The sequence below is a fragment of the Cyprinus carpio genome, chromosome B14 (assembly GCF_018340385.1).
Source record: "Cyprinus carpio isolate SPL01 chromosome B14, ASM1834038v1, whole genome shotgun sequence".
Lineage (NCBI taxonomy): Eukaryota > Metazoa > Chordata > Actinopteri > Cypriniformes > Cyprinidae > Cyprinus > Cyprinus carpio.
Window position 1 is genome coordinate 7,286,922 of NC_056610.1, and position 14,488 is coordinate 7,301,409.

Genomic DNA, 14,488 nt, shown 5'->3' on the forward strand with positions numbered 1-14,488 from the left:
TTATCATTCTACTAAAATGTATCTTTCTTTCTCTCTGATTGTCTCACATAATGTTATCTTACAACACTGCTCATGTCTGAGCATCAGCCAATCCTCTGAGACAGCTAGTTAAGAGCCTTAAAATGATTACTTCCTGTTTAAAATACCACATGTAAACATCCAGCATTTGTTTCTCTAAAACAGAAAATCAAATGAGAACAGAGTAGATGTATTTTGTATTGTTGCATTGCTTTGGCAAAACACACATGCTGTGCATTCCAGAGCGAGCCGGTCACTGAACTGACCCCAAGACACCCTGACCTTTTGACCTTCCTTGGAAAACTGCCATACCCTCAGGAAGTTAGGAATAAATGACACTGCAGAAAGGCTGGAAACTATCAGAAAAACAACAATACCAAATCGTTCACTGAAATAAAATATTGATGTCCATATATTGCACAACTGATATAGCGAGCAAATACAAAATATCAACAATAAAAAAGCAGCAATATTAAAGTTTATATTAATGCATTAATATTAATACATAATATTAATATCAGGAATTGAAAATAAAAATGTTAAAAATAAAGGAAAAAATAGAGTATTTGGCTAGTGCATTTTAATGCACCAAGCAATGTATTTCATTTTTTTCCCCAAAGCTTTTCCATGAATATTAAACAAATTTCATTATATTAGATGATTATACAGTTGATAATTAAACATTAACAGTTCTCATCTGTTCTTGTTTTAAAGAAAATAAAACCCATCCACCACCTTGAGTGCTCTTTACAGTTAGCCTTACATTTACATTTACAGCCTTATTTCAAAGATTTAATGAAGTCTGATGGTTGATGCAAATCTTTATCGCTGAAATATTGTGGTGTTTTTATAAAGGACAAAATGAAGGAATTCACTGTTTAACGGTCTCTATTAGAAGTCAGTGGGTTTTTATTGGAGACCGAAATCTATGGGCATCAGGGAGAGGCTACTTAATGAATCTCCTACACTCATCTTAGAAACCGCTGTGACCTTCAGATGTCTGACTCTGCACTATGACATTACAGTGCGGTGTTTGCATTTGTGCATTCATGAATGTCAGACACCACAGAGGAAGCAGTCATAGTGATTTTACAGCCTCCACTACACTCTATCATATTAAGAGAGATCATAACTACTGTGATACTCTACACTTTCTGAGTCAGATCAGTGCTTAGATTTAACTTGATTCTTTACATACTGAAACGTAAAAATACAGACACATACAGCAATACAGACATAATACAACACTAAAGAGACTATACTATACAGCACCAGAAATCAAATTTGCTGTGACCTCTTCTGAATACACTGGATAATACTGGGCAATATTCTGATAGAAGTCTTTATGAGATCCAAGAAAACACATAAGAAAGGCTTTATACATCCATTGCAGGGAAAGAGAAGCTTTCAGTGTCCAAATTCAGTCTAGCAAATGCCCCACACTCTTTCAACGTGACTGAATCATTTAATCCTCTTTGTGCTTGTTTACTATATATTTTTTAATGATTTTTGTATTTTTTGTGCTTGTTTACTATATTCACTTTTTTTTTTTTTTGCAATTAAGTGTCCACACAAGTTCATATGAGAATATTCTGCTAATAATTTATCTCCCCAATATCTTTACCAGTCACTAAATATAATGAAGATAGAATGTGGAACTCTAAGCATGCAAACACAAGCATACTGGTTTTGCAGAACAGTTTCTTTGATAAAGACATGAGCTGTGCTGTATGAAGATATGCATGTGTGTGTGTGTGTGTGTGTGTGTGTGTGTGTGTGTGTGTGTGTGTGTGTGTGTGTGTGTGTGTGTGTGTGTGTGTGTGTGTGTGTGTGTGTGCGTGCTCACAGATCACAAGTCCAATCTTGACCGGTCAGGTTTAAGAGTGTTTCTTAATATCAGAAGCAAAAGATATTCATCGTTCCTCTGGTCAGACCTGGGCAAACTCTCCGAACACTGATGTGAAGATGTAGGCATCGTTCAGGGTTGGTTTCATCTCTGCATGATGGTGCAGGGGAATATGATGGATACAGGTGGATAGACATGCAGGCTGATGAGAAGTTTTTCATATGTTGCTCTGGCAATATGGTTGGGAGGATCCTCAGGTGGAACTGCTGCTGGTGGTGGTGGATGCCTGTCAATGAGAAAGAAAAACTGGACGTAAGAAGCTAGACTTCAGATATTACTCACTTAGTGAGAGGCCAGAATCTGAACACATCTCATGCAACCAAGGCCTTCACTCAAAGGCTTCAGGCAAAACGAAAGGTGGAACCTTGGTTTGATTGACAGGTGACGGGGGGTGGGTTGATCAATGAGAACCATGCTCAGATATCAGGTGAGGGTGGTTGGGGTGATGGAAGGGCAGTGAGCTGAAAACTGGGTGGTTGTAGTTTGTTTTGCATCACTCTGATTCATTTGTGAAGAGAAATTCAACAAATTCAACAGAACCAGTATGTGTAATTGGAATCCACCAGTCAATTCACCAACCATTCAAACACACAAGTAGACAAACCATCCAACAAACAGGTTGAGGAGCTCAACTGATGTTTAGTAGATGAACAGACAGTACATATATCATTAAAAACCAGATCATGCACTAGAGCCATATTTGCTAAAAACAATCTGCCTAATCAGTGTTTAAAGGAACATTATTCTGCCATGTACTAACCCATCTGTCATTTCAAAACTTTGACTTTTTCATCTGTGGAACACAAAAAGGAAAAAAAAAATGTCCTAGATGCTTTTTTTTGCAGACTATGAAAGTGAATGAAAACAGACACTGTAAAGCGCATTTAAAGATAAGAATCACTTATATAGAGAGAGAGAGAGAGGGGAATTTGACAGCCTCCATTCTTTGTCACTTCCATTGTAGAGAAAAAGAGCAGCATGAACATTCTCCCACAAAACAAAGAAAATCCTATGAGTTTGGAAAGACATGAGGGTGAGTAAATAATCAATTTTTACTTCTGTATGAACTTTCTTTAACTGATTAATGAATGCATTCTGGCAGGAAATGTTTTTAAGAGCAACACTTTCACCCTCAGCCACTGTCAATCAAACCACAGAGAATCAGTTATTATTAGCATTTCTGCTGGTCACAGGTGTCTATAAAAGGTGGGGTTTATGATGCTGAATAACATAATTTGTGCTGAGAAAAAAAAAAAAAAAAAAACAGCAGATTTAAGGATTTTAGTTTAACAATTGAGTTCCACAAGTAGGGGAAAAAAAATTAAGACTGCAAAGTTTAAATCTAGCAGCCTGTACATCTAAAAAGCTCAGACGACCAAGTGAAATGTCAAACTGAGTGTTGATATTGACCAGTTGAAGCATTTATCTGCATCTAAACTGAACAAAACTGATTTGAATTCAGTTGCATAAATTGGCTCCTTGGCTCCTCCTACAACAGGACAAGGCAAACTCCACTGACAAAAACCACCAAACACAAAGAGAAACACACAGAGTCACATATATTTCAGTAAAGGTCAATGGGCCCTGGGATCAGGTGCTCCAGAAATCGAGAGAATGGTGAAGTCAGGGCTGCATACCTCCAGCAGGAAAGGGGACCTCGTTCATTTTGAGTACTTTAAAACGGAAACAAAAACAGAGACATACATTTCAATATTTAGCTTTCAGCACAATCATTTTGGTGAATTTCACTGAACACTTTTCTGTCAACAAAACCACAATTCACATTGATCTTTACTTTTTTATACCAGTCTAAGCTTGTTTTTTTTTTTTTTTTTTTTTTTTTTGTGTATTAAGTGATGTAATCAAGAAAAGACATCTCAAATGTTATGTTGTCCTCTTTTTAAACATTGTTGTCTGAGACAGGGACTCCAGGAAACCTGTGACACAATGTGAAAAAATGTTAATGCATAACAAAAGCAAAACAAACATCATTATACAATTCGCTAAGAAGCACTAAGAATGAGAGAATGAGAGGAGAGACAGATTAAAACACATTATTTACATGAAAAAAAGGCTGCACAAAAAAAAAGAGGAAAGTTAAAGACTTTCTAATTTTGTCTTTCAATGGCTTACCTGTCCTTCAGGTAACACACTCTAACAGAAGAGAACAAATTAAACAAAGGCAAAAAAAGCTAAAAAAATATATACCAAGTACCTAATCAAATTCAAGTGTATCATGTTCAGTAAATAAAACATTATTTATCCATATTCACTACATGTATGGAAAATAAATCAAAAAGAAAATAAAAAGTTATACGTTGCTTGACGTCGCACAACAAGTGTTATTGCAAGGGATTTATGCCGATGCTAAGAAACACAGTGGACCCCAAAGTTTTTGGATATGTAAGCCACTCTTTAAAATTTAAAATAAAAAAAATTATATATATATATATATATATATATATATATATATAAACAATACTTTGTTTGTTTATGCAATAAAACTTTTGCAAACCAAGCAGCAACTGCCAAAGTTTGACTGAACTATCCAAATATTTGTGGGGCCACTGTAATTTGCCTGCTTTGCTTTGCTTTGTTTGCATGTGTGTGTGTGTGTGTGTGTGTGTGTGTGTGTGTGTGTGTGTGTGTGTGTTGCGTGCGTGTTTTTGTGACATATCTGGACACAACTTTGTATAATGACATGGGTATGAGTCGTATGACAAAGGTATTACAAGGAGAGGGTGACTTATTAGGACATAACCCATGTCCCCATTTTTCAAAACACTTATAAACCATACAGAATGAGTTTTTTTGAGAAAGTAAAAATGCCACAAAGTTTCCTGTAAGGGGTAGGGTTAGGTGTAGGGTTGGTGTAGGGCAATAGAATATACAGTTTGTACAGAATAAAAACCATTACGCCTATGGGATGTCCCCACTTTTCACAAAACAAACGTGTGTGTTTGTTTGTGTTTGTGTGTGTGTGTGTGTGTGTGTGTGTGTGTGTGTGCGCGTGTGCGTAAAAAAATAGCCTTGGAACATGAGAGACAAACAAAGAGATTTTAGCACAAATTTATCATATCATGGGCTTATGAACATCAGAACTGCAAGTGAAACAGCAACAGCAGGTCAGAAAAGTAGGTCAACCAGTTCTGAGAGAGAAGCGACATGCTTGCACAAATTTACATTTCATACACACACACAAACAATCTCGTTCACTGAGGGAAGCTGAGTGTATATGTACAACAGGTAAGATATATGGGGCTGTAGAACTGTAGAATTAGAACAGCAAAAACACAGTTAAACATTTTCAAGAAGACAATGTTCACTTTTGTCATTTTGTCTAAACAAATATAAGCATAGGCCTATATATTTAAAAGTGTATGTGAAATTTTAAGAAAATAAAATGAAGTGTAACTGAATGTAAATAAGAACAGTACTGTGTTGAGTCCAGAAGAAAGAGAATGAGAAAAAATGCACATATATAAACTCTTAAAATTCAAGAGAAGATGTGCTAAGAACAACTGAAAAACACTCCCTTTTGAACTTTAGCATAACTTCACAAGATGGAAAACTTGGAAAATATCATGTGAATGTGCACTTGAAAGGCGTAAAATGAAAATAAGCATTTCAGAGAGAATAGTCTGGGCTTACAAAGTGTATGGCTAAAGGCTGAAAAGTCAAACTGTATACACTGTTGTGTGGCTTCTTTGAAGAACTATTTCACCTGTTGATAAGCCTATATAAGCCTACCTGTAGAGTAGATGCAGCTGAGTCGCTGGTCTCGGTCAGTCCTGTGCTCCTCGGTAAACTGGACACGACATATCTCGCTCCCTTTGGCACGGGCTGTCTGACCACCAGCTTTCCTTTCCTGGTCTCTGCTAGAAATAAACTGTACCAGTAGGCATCGTTGGAGACCAGAGTGGAATCCGCGATGGTCGAGTTCCTCTCGCTGATCACACTGTTCCTGCACGGAGGAGCCGCTTTGCTGGGCTTCGTTTTCTGACACTTCAGCACGATGGTGACCAATATAGTGATGAGTAAAAGAAATGAAACAGAGCCCAGTCCGATCACCAGATACAGGTTTAAATCGGAGAAGATGTCATATCCCAAAGGCACCTCAGTCATGTCAGCATAGTTTTTTAGGGCGGTCTCCACCGTGGACAGTTTGATGGTGACTGTAGCAGAGAGCGCGGGCTCTCCGTTGTCCTTGGCGATCACAACCAGCTGCTGGTGCCGCGAGTCTCTGTAACTGAACATTCTCATGGTCCGGATCTCTCCGTTATATTGATCCAAGCTGAATAATGTCGCGTCAGTGTTGTGGAGAAACTGGTACGTGATTCGAGAGTTGTGCACTGAATCAGAGTCTATGGCGATGACTTTGGCTATCAGAGTCCCTTTATCAGTGGATCTCGGGATCTTTTCCTCCACCACCGAGCCGTGCGCGCGCCATGGAGCCACTATAAGTGGCGTGTTGTCGTTTTGATCCATGATAATAATGTGAACGGTCACGTTACTGCTGAGAGGAGGAACGCCAGAGTCTCTGGCCTCGATGTGGAAAAGAAACTCCTTCTCTATCTCATAGTCAAACGTCTTTAGCGCGTAAAGATTACCGTTCTCTGGGTTAATGGAGAACAGCATGGACATGGAGGTGTTCACTATTTCCTTCTCTATGATAAAGTATACTAGATACTGATTTTCATGGAGATCTGGGTCTATAGCAGTTAAAGAGCTCAGTAAAGCTCCAGGCGCGTTATTCTCCATAACAGGTATCGTGTAGAATGTCTGTGGGAACTGAGGAACATTGTCGTTAACGTCAAGAAGCTCTAAAGTTACAGTTTCATTGTCAGATAACGGCGGGTTGCCCCTGTCAGTCACGGTAATAGTGATGTCATATTCTGGAACCTTCTCACGGTCTAACGGTTCCGAAACTAATAATTCATAATAATTATCAGACGTTTCTTTGAGTGCAAAAGGTAAATCATCAGAAATATGAATAGCTACCTGCCCATTTTCTCCTGAGTCTTTATCGCTCACACTAACAACTGCAATTACAGTATTTACAGCTATATCCTCTTTCACTGGACTTGAGAATGATTTCAGAGAAATTTCAGGATGATTGTCATTCATATCTGTGATTAAAATCTTTACTTTACATTTTCCAGAGAGACTATTAGCTCCTTTATCTGTTGCTATAATTTCCATATCATAGATTCTGAAATCCTCATAATTAATCATCTCTTTTACTCTGATTTCACCACTGTCAGGCTTTAATTCAAACGTTGTCTGTGTTTTCTCAGATGTATACAGACTAAAAGAATAAGTGATATCTGAATTGGATCCTTCATCTCTATCCGTCGCGTTTAATTTCACTACAAGGCTTCCAATCGGTGAGTTTTCTGTTAGGTTTATAGTATAACTATCTTTATCGAATTGAGGGGCGTTGTCATTAGTGTCCAGAACGCGCACAATAATACTAGCAGTGCCAGAGCGCGCGGGGACTCCTCCATCCACAGCAGTGAGTATCAGATTATGAATGGCCTGCTCCTCGCGATCTAAAGCTTTTTTCAATATTAAATCAGCAAATTTTGAACCATCCCTCCCTGTCTGTATTTCAATATCAAAGTTTGCACTCTCACTCAAATGATAACTTTTAATGGAATTTGAACCAATATCAGGGTCAACCGCATTACTTAGAGAAAACCTCTCGCCAACAGCAGTAGATTCAGAGACGTCCAAATTAATCGTATCCCTACGGAAGTAAGGCGCATTGTCGTTAATATCCATTATTTCCAATTCAATGTTAAATATACGAACTGGGTTCTCAAGTATGACTTCCATTTTTAAATAACAAACTGTTTTAGATATGCAAAGATACTCTCTATCAATGCGCTCCAAAATAAACAGGTCTCCGCTGTCTTTGTTCACATCCAGGTATTTCTTATTTGCAAGGATATCTAACCTGATTTTTCGTCTTCCTAACGTTTGCACATCGATTCCTAAATCTGCAGCCAAATTCGCAACCACAGAGCCTACCTCCATCTCCTCCTGAATAGAATAATGGGTGACAGAAGACGCCATGTAAACCAGTGCAGAAAGCAGAAGCAATGTTGCGACGTGCTTCATCATTGTATGCTGCGAATCCATTCTGTATGTTCAGCTTGTTGTCTATGGGAGCCCAAAAAACAGCTTTCCTTAACAATGATGATCGTAAATGCAAGGCATTCAGCAGATTCCAATATTGACAGCTTTCACCTGCGTTCTACAGAAGTGTCACAGTGTTAGTCAATGCAGAAAGCATATCTGCGGAAGCACTTGCATCCCCACACGCTTTTATAAAGACTCGCTGGTGAGCATGAACTGTCATGGCGACTACAAAATAAATAAATAAATGCAAATCATCGTTTTTGTTGGGGCACAGCGACCCGTTGCGTATGTTTTGAAGAATTACTACAAATATATAAAATAAATTCAAAATAACATTAGTAACTCATTTTCATGATCAGAACGAAAATGTGGCGGAAATGTGTCGACTAAAAATATGAGAACACAATCGAAATGAAATAACAGAGCACTACGGTATTTTAAATAAACGCTGAAATTAAAATTCAAATGTATTTTAATGCAGTTCAAGTTACCTGTAGAGTAGAAGCAGCTGAGTCGCTGGTCTCGGTCAGTCCTGTGCTCCTCGGTAAACTGGACACGACATATCTCGCTCCCTTTGGCACAGGCTGTCTGACCACCAGCTTTCCTTTCCTGGTCTCTGCTAGAAATAAACTGTACCAGTAGGCATCGTTGGAGACCAGAGTGGAATCCGCGATGGTCGAGTTCCTCTCGCTGATCACACTGTTCCTGCACGGAGGAGCCGCTTTGCTGGGCTTCGTTTTCTGACACTTCAGCACGATGGTGACAAATATAGTGATGAGTAAAAGAAATGAAACCGAGCCCAGTCCGATCACCAGATACAAGTTTAAATCGGAGAAGATGTCATATCCCAAAGGCACCTCAGTCATGTCAGCATAGGTTTTAAGGGCGGTCTCCACCGTGGACAGTTTGATGGTGACTGTAGCAGAGAGCGCGGGCTCTCCGTTGTCCTTGGCGATCACAACCAGCTGCTGGTGGCGCGAGTCTCTGTAACTGAACATTCTCATGGTCCGGATCTCTCCGTTATATTGATCCAAGCTGAATAATGTCGCGTCAGTGTTGTGGAGAAACTGGTACGCGATTCGAGAGTTGTGCACTGAATCAGAGTCTATGGCGATGACTTTGGCTATCAGAGTTCCTTTATCGGTGGATCTCGGGATCTTCTCCTCCACCACCGAGCCGTGCGCGCGCCATGGAGACACTATAAGCGGCGTGTTGTCGTTCTGATCCATGATAATAATGTGAACGGTCACGTTACTGCTGAGCGGAGGAACGCCAGAGTCTCTGGCCTCGATGTGGAAAAGGAACTCCTTCTCTATCTCATAGTCAAACGTCTTTAGCGCGTAAAGATTACCGTTCTCTGGGTTAATGGAGAACAGCATGGACATGGAGGTGTTCACTATTTCCTTCTCTATGATAAAGTATACTAGATACTGATTTTCATGGAGATCTGGGTCTATAGCAGTTAAAGAGCTCAGTAAAGCTCCAGGCGCGTTATTTTCCATAACAGGTATCGTGTAGAATGTCTGTGGGAACTGAGGAACATTGTCGTTAACGTCCAGCAGCTCTAAAGTTATAGTTTCATTGTCAGATAACGGCGGGTTGCCCCTGTCAGTCACGGTAATAGTGATGTCATATTCTGGAACTTTTCACGGTCTAACGGTTCTGAAACTAATAATTCATAATAATTATCAGACGATTCTTTGAGCGCAAAAGGTAAATCTTCGGAAATATGAATATCTACCTGTCCATTTTCTCCTGAGTCTTTATCACTCACACTAACAACTGCAATTACAGTATTTACAGCTATATCCTCTTTCACTGGACTTGAGAATGATTTTATAGAAATTTCAGGATGATTGTCATTCATATCTGTGATCAAAATCTTTACTTTACATTTCCCAGAAAGACTGTTAGCTCCTTTATCTGTTGCTACAATTTCCATATCGTAGATCCTAAAATCCTCATAATTAATCATTTCTTTTACTCTGATTTCTCCATTGTCAGGATTCAGACTGAATGTTTGCTGTGTTTTTTCTGAAGTATACAGACTAAAGAAGTAAAATATATCAGAATTCGTTCCTTCATCTTTATCAGTGGCGTTTAATTTCACTACAAGGCTTCCAATAGGTGCGTTTTCTGTTAGATTTATAGTATAACTGTCTTTATCGAATTGAGGGGCGTTGTCGTTCGTATCCAAAACGCGGACAATAATGCTAGCAGTGCCAGAGCGCGCGGGGACTCCTCCATCCACAGCAGTGAGTATCAGATTATGTGAACCTTGTTTTTCTCTGTCTAATGACTTTTTCAGTATCAAGTCAGCAAACTTAGATCCGTCTCGTCCAGTCTGAATCTCAATACTAAAATGGTCGCTTTCACTGAGATAGTATGTCTTTACCGAATTTGAACCTGTATCAGGATCTACAGCATTAGTGAGGGAAAATCTCTCTCCTATTGCTGTTGCCTCTGATATATCTAAATGCATTGTATCTCGTCGGAAACGTGGCGCATTATCATTTATGTCCATTATTTCAAGTTCAATATTAAACATTCGAATAGGATTCTCTAATGTGGCATCCACTTTAAGCAGACAAGTTGTGACCGATTTAATTGGGCACAAATTCTCTCTATCAATCCTTTCTAAAATGTACAGCTCCCCAGTATCTTTGTTAACATCAAGATATTTTTTATTTGCGACGACATCCAAACGTATTTTACGTTTACTAAGGCTTTTCAAATCCAATCCCAAATCAGACACCAAATTTGCAACCACAGTCCCTTCGTCCATCTCCTCTGGAATTGTGTAGTGAGTAACGGCAGATGCTTTCTGAAATACAGCCGCAAGGAATACGAAGATTGAGACGTACCTTAACCAAAGCCTTGCTTTCGGTTCCATTGTTTTGATTTTCCTTATATTGCACACAGAAAGCAGGTCCAACGAGTTCCAAAACGTGGATTTGTTTCAAGAAAATAATTCGCGCAACGACATGTAAGAAAATACAGCTGGGCCAATAAATGAAAGTGCGAATTGTCCTGCCTGAAAGAAAGACTGCAGCGTTGCCCACAAATGAAGAATCAGCAATGGCGACGACGAAGGCAGTATGACTAGAAAAGTATTTTCTTGGTGGACAGCGACTCTATGCGCACAGGAGCGAGGAGTGCAGTGTAAAGAGTAACGTTAGAAAAGTGTTTCATTAGAAAAGTATTTTAAAATATTTCACGTTGGTTAAGGTATGGATCAAAAACGTTAAAATAAAATGAAAGAAAAATTAGAATACCTGTAATAAAGCATTTCGTATATGCAAACCAAAGCAAATGACAAGTGCAAGTCGGGTAATTTACAAAACAGTGTGTCAATAAAATTGATTTATGTCACAGGTGAATAACGCAAGCAACAAGTCTCCTAATTGAACGCGAAAAATAATTTAGAGGTTGAATGCAGCTGAATTGTCTCTGAACAATAAATCACTGCATTGCAGTGCGTAAAACTAATGCATAATATCACTTATCTCCTGAACGGAATTATTGACAAATACAAGCAAAATAAAACCAAATACGCATACGCAAAGTTGACCATAAAAGAATATTTACTTCACCAGGAAGAAAAGATCCATAGATTTGATTCGACTTTTTATTATTATTATTATTATTATTATTATTATTATTATTATTATTATTATTATTATTATTATTATTATTATTATTATTATTCACTATGTGGCAATGCTTACCTGTAGAGTAGACGCAGCTGAATCGCTGGTCTCGGTCAGTCCTGTGCTCCTCGGTAAACTCGACACGACATATCTCGCTCCCTTTGGCACGGGCTGTCTGACCACCAGCTTTCCTTTCCTGGTTTCTGCTAGAAATAAACTGTACCAGTAGGCATCGTTGGAGACCAGAGTGGAATCCGCGATGGTCGAGTTCCTCTCGCTGATCACACTGTTCCTGCACGGAGGAGCCGCTTTGCTGGGCTTCGTTTTCTGACACTTCAGCACGATGGTGACCAATATAGTGATGAGTAAAAGAAATGAAACAGAGCCCAGTCCGATCACCAGATACAGGTTTAAATCGGAGAAGATGTCATATCCCAAAGGCACCTCAGTCATGTCAGCATAGGTTTTAAGGGCGGTCTCCACCGTGGACAGTTTGATAGTGACTGTAGCAGAGAGCGCGGGCTCTCCGTTGTCCTTGGCGATCACAACCAGCTGCTGGTGGCGCGAGTCTCTGTAACTGAACATTCTCATGGTCCGGATCTCTCCGTTATATTGATCCAAGCTGAATAATGTCGCGTCAGTGTTGTGGAGAAACTGGTACGCGATTCGAGAGTTGTGCACTGAATCAGAGTCTATGGCGATGACTTTGGCTATCAGAGTTCCTTTATCGGTGGATCTCGGGATCTTCTCCTCCACCACCGAGCCGTGCGCGCGCCATGGAGACACTATAAGGGCGTGTTGTCGTTCTGATCCATGATAATAATGTGAACGGTCACGTTACTGCTGAGCGGAGGAACGCCAGAGTCTCTGGCCTCGATGTGGAAAAGAAACTCCTTCTCTATCTCATAGTCAAACGTCTTTAGCGCGTAAAGATTACCGTTCTCTGGGTTAATGGAGAACAGCATGGACATGGAGGTGTTCACTATTTCCTTCTCTATGATAAAGTAGACTAGATACTGATTTTCATGGAGATCTGGGTCTATAGCAGTTAAAGAGCTCAGTAAAGCTCCAGGTGCGTTATTCTCCATAACAGGTATCGTGTAGAATGTCTGTGGGAACTGAGGAACATTGTCGTTAACGTCCAGCAGCTCTAAAGTTATAGTTTCATTGTCAGATAACGGCGGGTTGCCCCTGTCAGTCACGGTAATAGTGATGTCATATTCTGGAACCTTTTCACGGTCTAACGGTTCTGAAACTAATAATTCATAATAATTATCAGACGATTCTTTAAGTGCAAAAGGTAAATCTTCAGAAATATGAATATCTACCTGCCCATTTTCTCCTGAGTCTTTATCGCTCACACTAACAACTGCAATTACAGTATTTACAGCTATATCCTCTTTCACTGGACTTGAGAATGATTTTATAGAAATTTCAGGATGATTGTCATTCATATCTGTGATTAAAATCTTTATTTTACATTTCCCAGAAAGACTGTCAGCTCCTTTATCTGTTGCAATAATTTCCATATCGTAGATCCTGAAGTCCTCATAATTAATCATTTCTTTTACTCTGATTTCTCCATTGTCAGGATTCAGACTGAATGTCTGCTGCGTTTTCTCTGAGGTATATAAACTATAAGAGTAAAGTATATCGGAATTAGATCCTTCATCTTTATCTGTCGCGTTTAATTTCACTACAAGGCTTCCAATGGGTGCGTTTTCTGTTAGATTTATATTGTAACTGTCTTTATCGAACTGAGGGGCGTTGTCATTAGTGTCCAGAACGCGCACAATAATGCTAGCAGTGCCAGAGCGCGCGGGGACTCCTCCATCAACAGCAGTGAGTATCAGATTATGTGAAGCTTGTTTTTCTCTGTCTAAAGGCTTTTTCAGAATTAAATCAGCAAACTTCGACCCGTCCCTCCCTGTTTGGATTTCAATGTCAAAGTGATCATTTTTACTCAAATAATAAGTTTTAATCGAATTCGTGCCAATATCAGGATCCACCGCATTACTGAGTGAGAATCTCTCCCCCGCTGCTGTAGATTCTGATATGTCCAGATGGATAGTATCTCTCCGAAACTGGGGAGCATTATCGTTAATGTCCACAATTTCAATTTCAATGTTAAAAATTCGAACAGGATTCTCGAGTATCACTTCCATTTTTATAAAACAGGTTGAGGTTTTAACAGTGCAGAGGTATTCTCTGTCCATCTTTTCTAATATATAGAGCTCTCCCGTCTCTTTATTGATATCCAGATATTTTTTGTTAGATATAATGTCGAGCCGCACTTTTCGTCTGCTCAGTGTTTTCACATCCAGTCCCAAATCTGAAGCTAAATTAGCGACAACAGAGCCTTCCTCCATTTCCTCTGAGATGGAATAATGCGTAACAGCAGACGCTGTGTCCAAAATAGCGCAAAAAAACATAAGGACCGTTACATACCTCCACAACTGTGACATTACGCGTCCCTCCATTCTGCAACGTTTGAGATATTTGCATTCCTCGCAATCGTGAGACGTTCAGGGAAACGAATAAGACATTCAATGAAGCTCTTATCACGGCGAGCTCCTTTGTGCGCTTTCCTTCTAAAGGAAGTCTGTCATGGCGATTGTTATAACCCTGAGCAAAAGCAATTTCTTAGAGAACAGCGACGCTCAGTGAGTTTAGGCTGAAGTTGCACAATCCGAAAGGAATAAAACTGGTTTACAGTCGTTATTCTGTTTCGCACGTATTTTATATACATATATATATATATATATATATA

General features: G+C 39.4%; 2 pseudogenes; both read right to left on the reverse strand.

The window, feature by feature from the left end:
• Positions 1-1,775: 1,775 nt before the first annotated feature.
• LOC109101531 lies at positions 1,776-14,436 on the reverse strand (annotated as a pseudogene).
• Positions 4,934-11,714, reverse strand: LOC122139599 (annotated as a pseudogene).
• Positions 14,437-14,488: the final 52 nt, after the last annotated feature.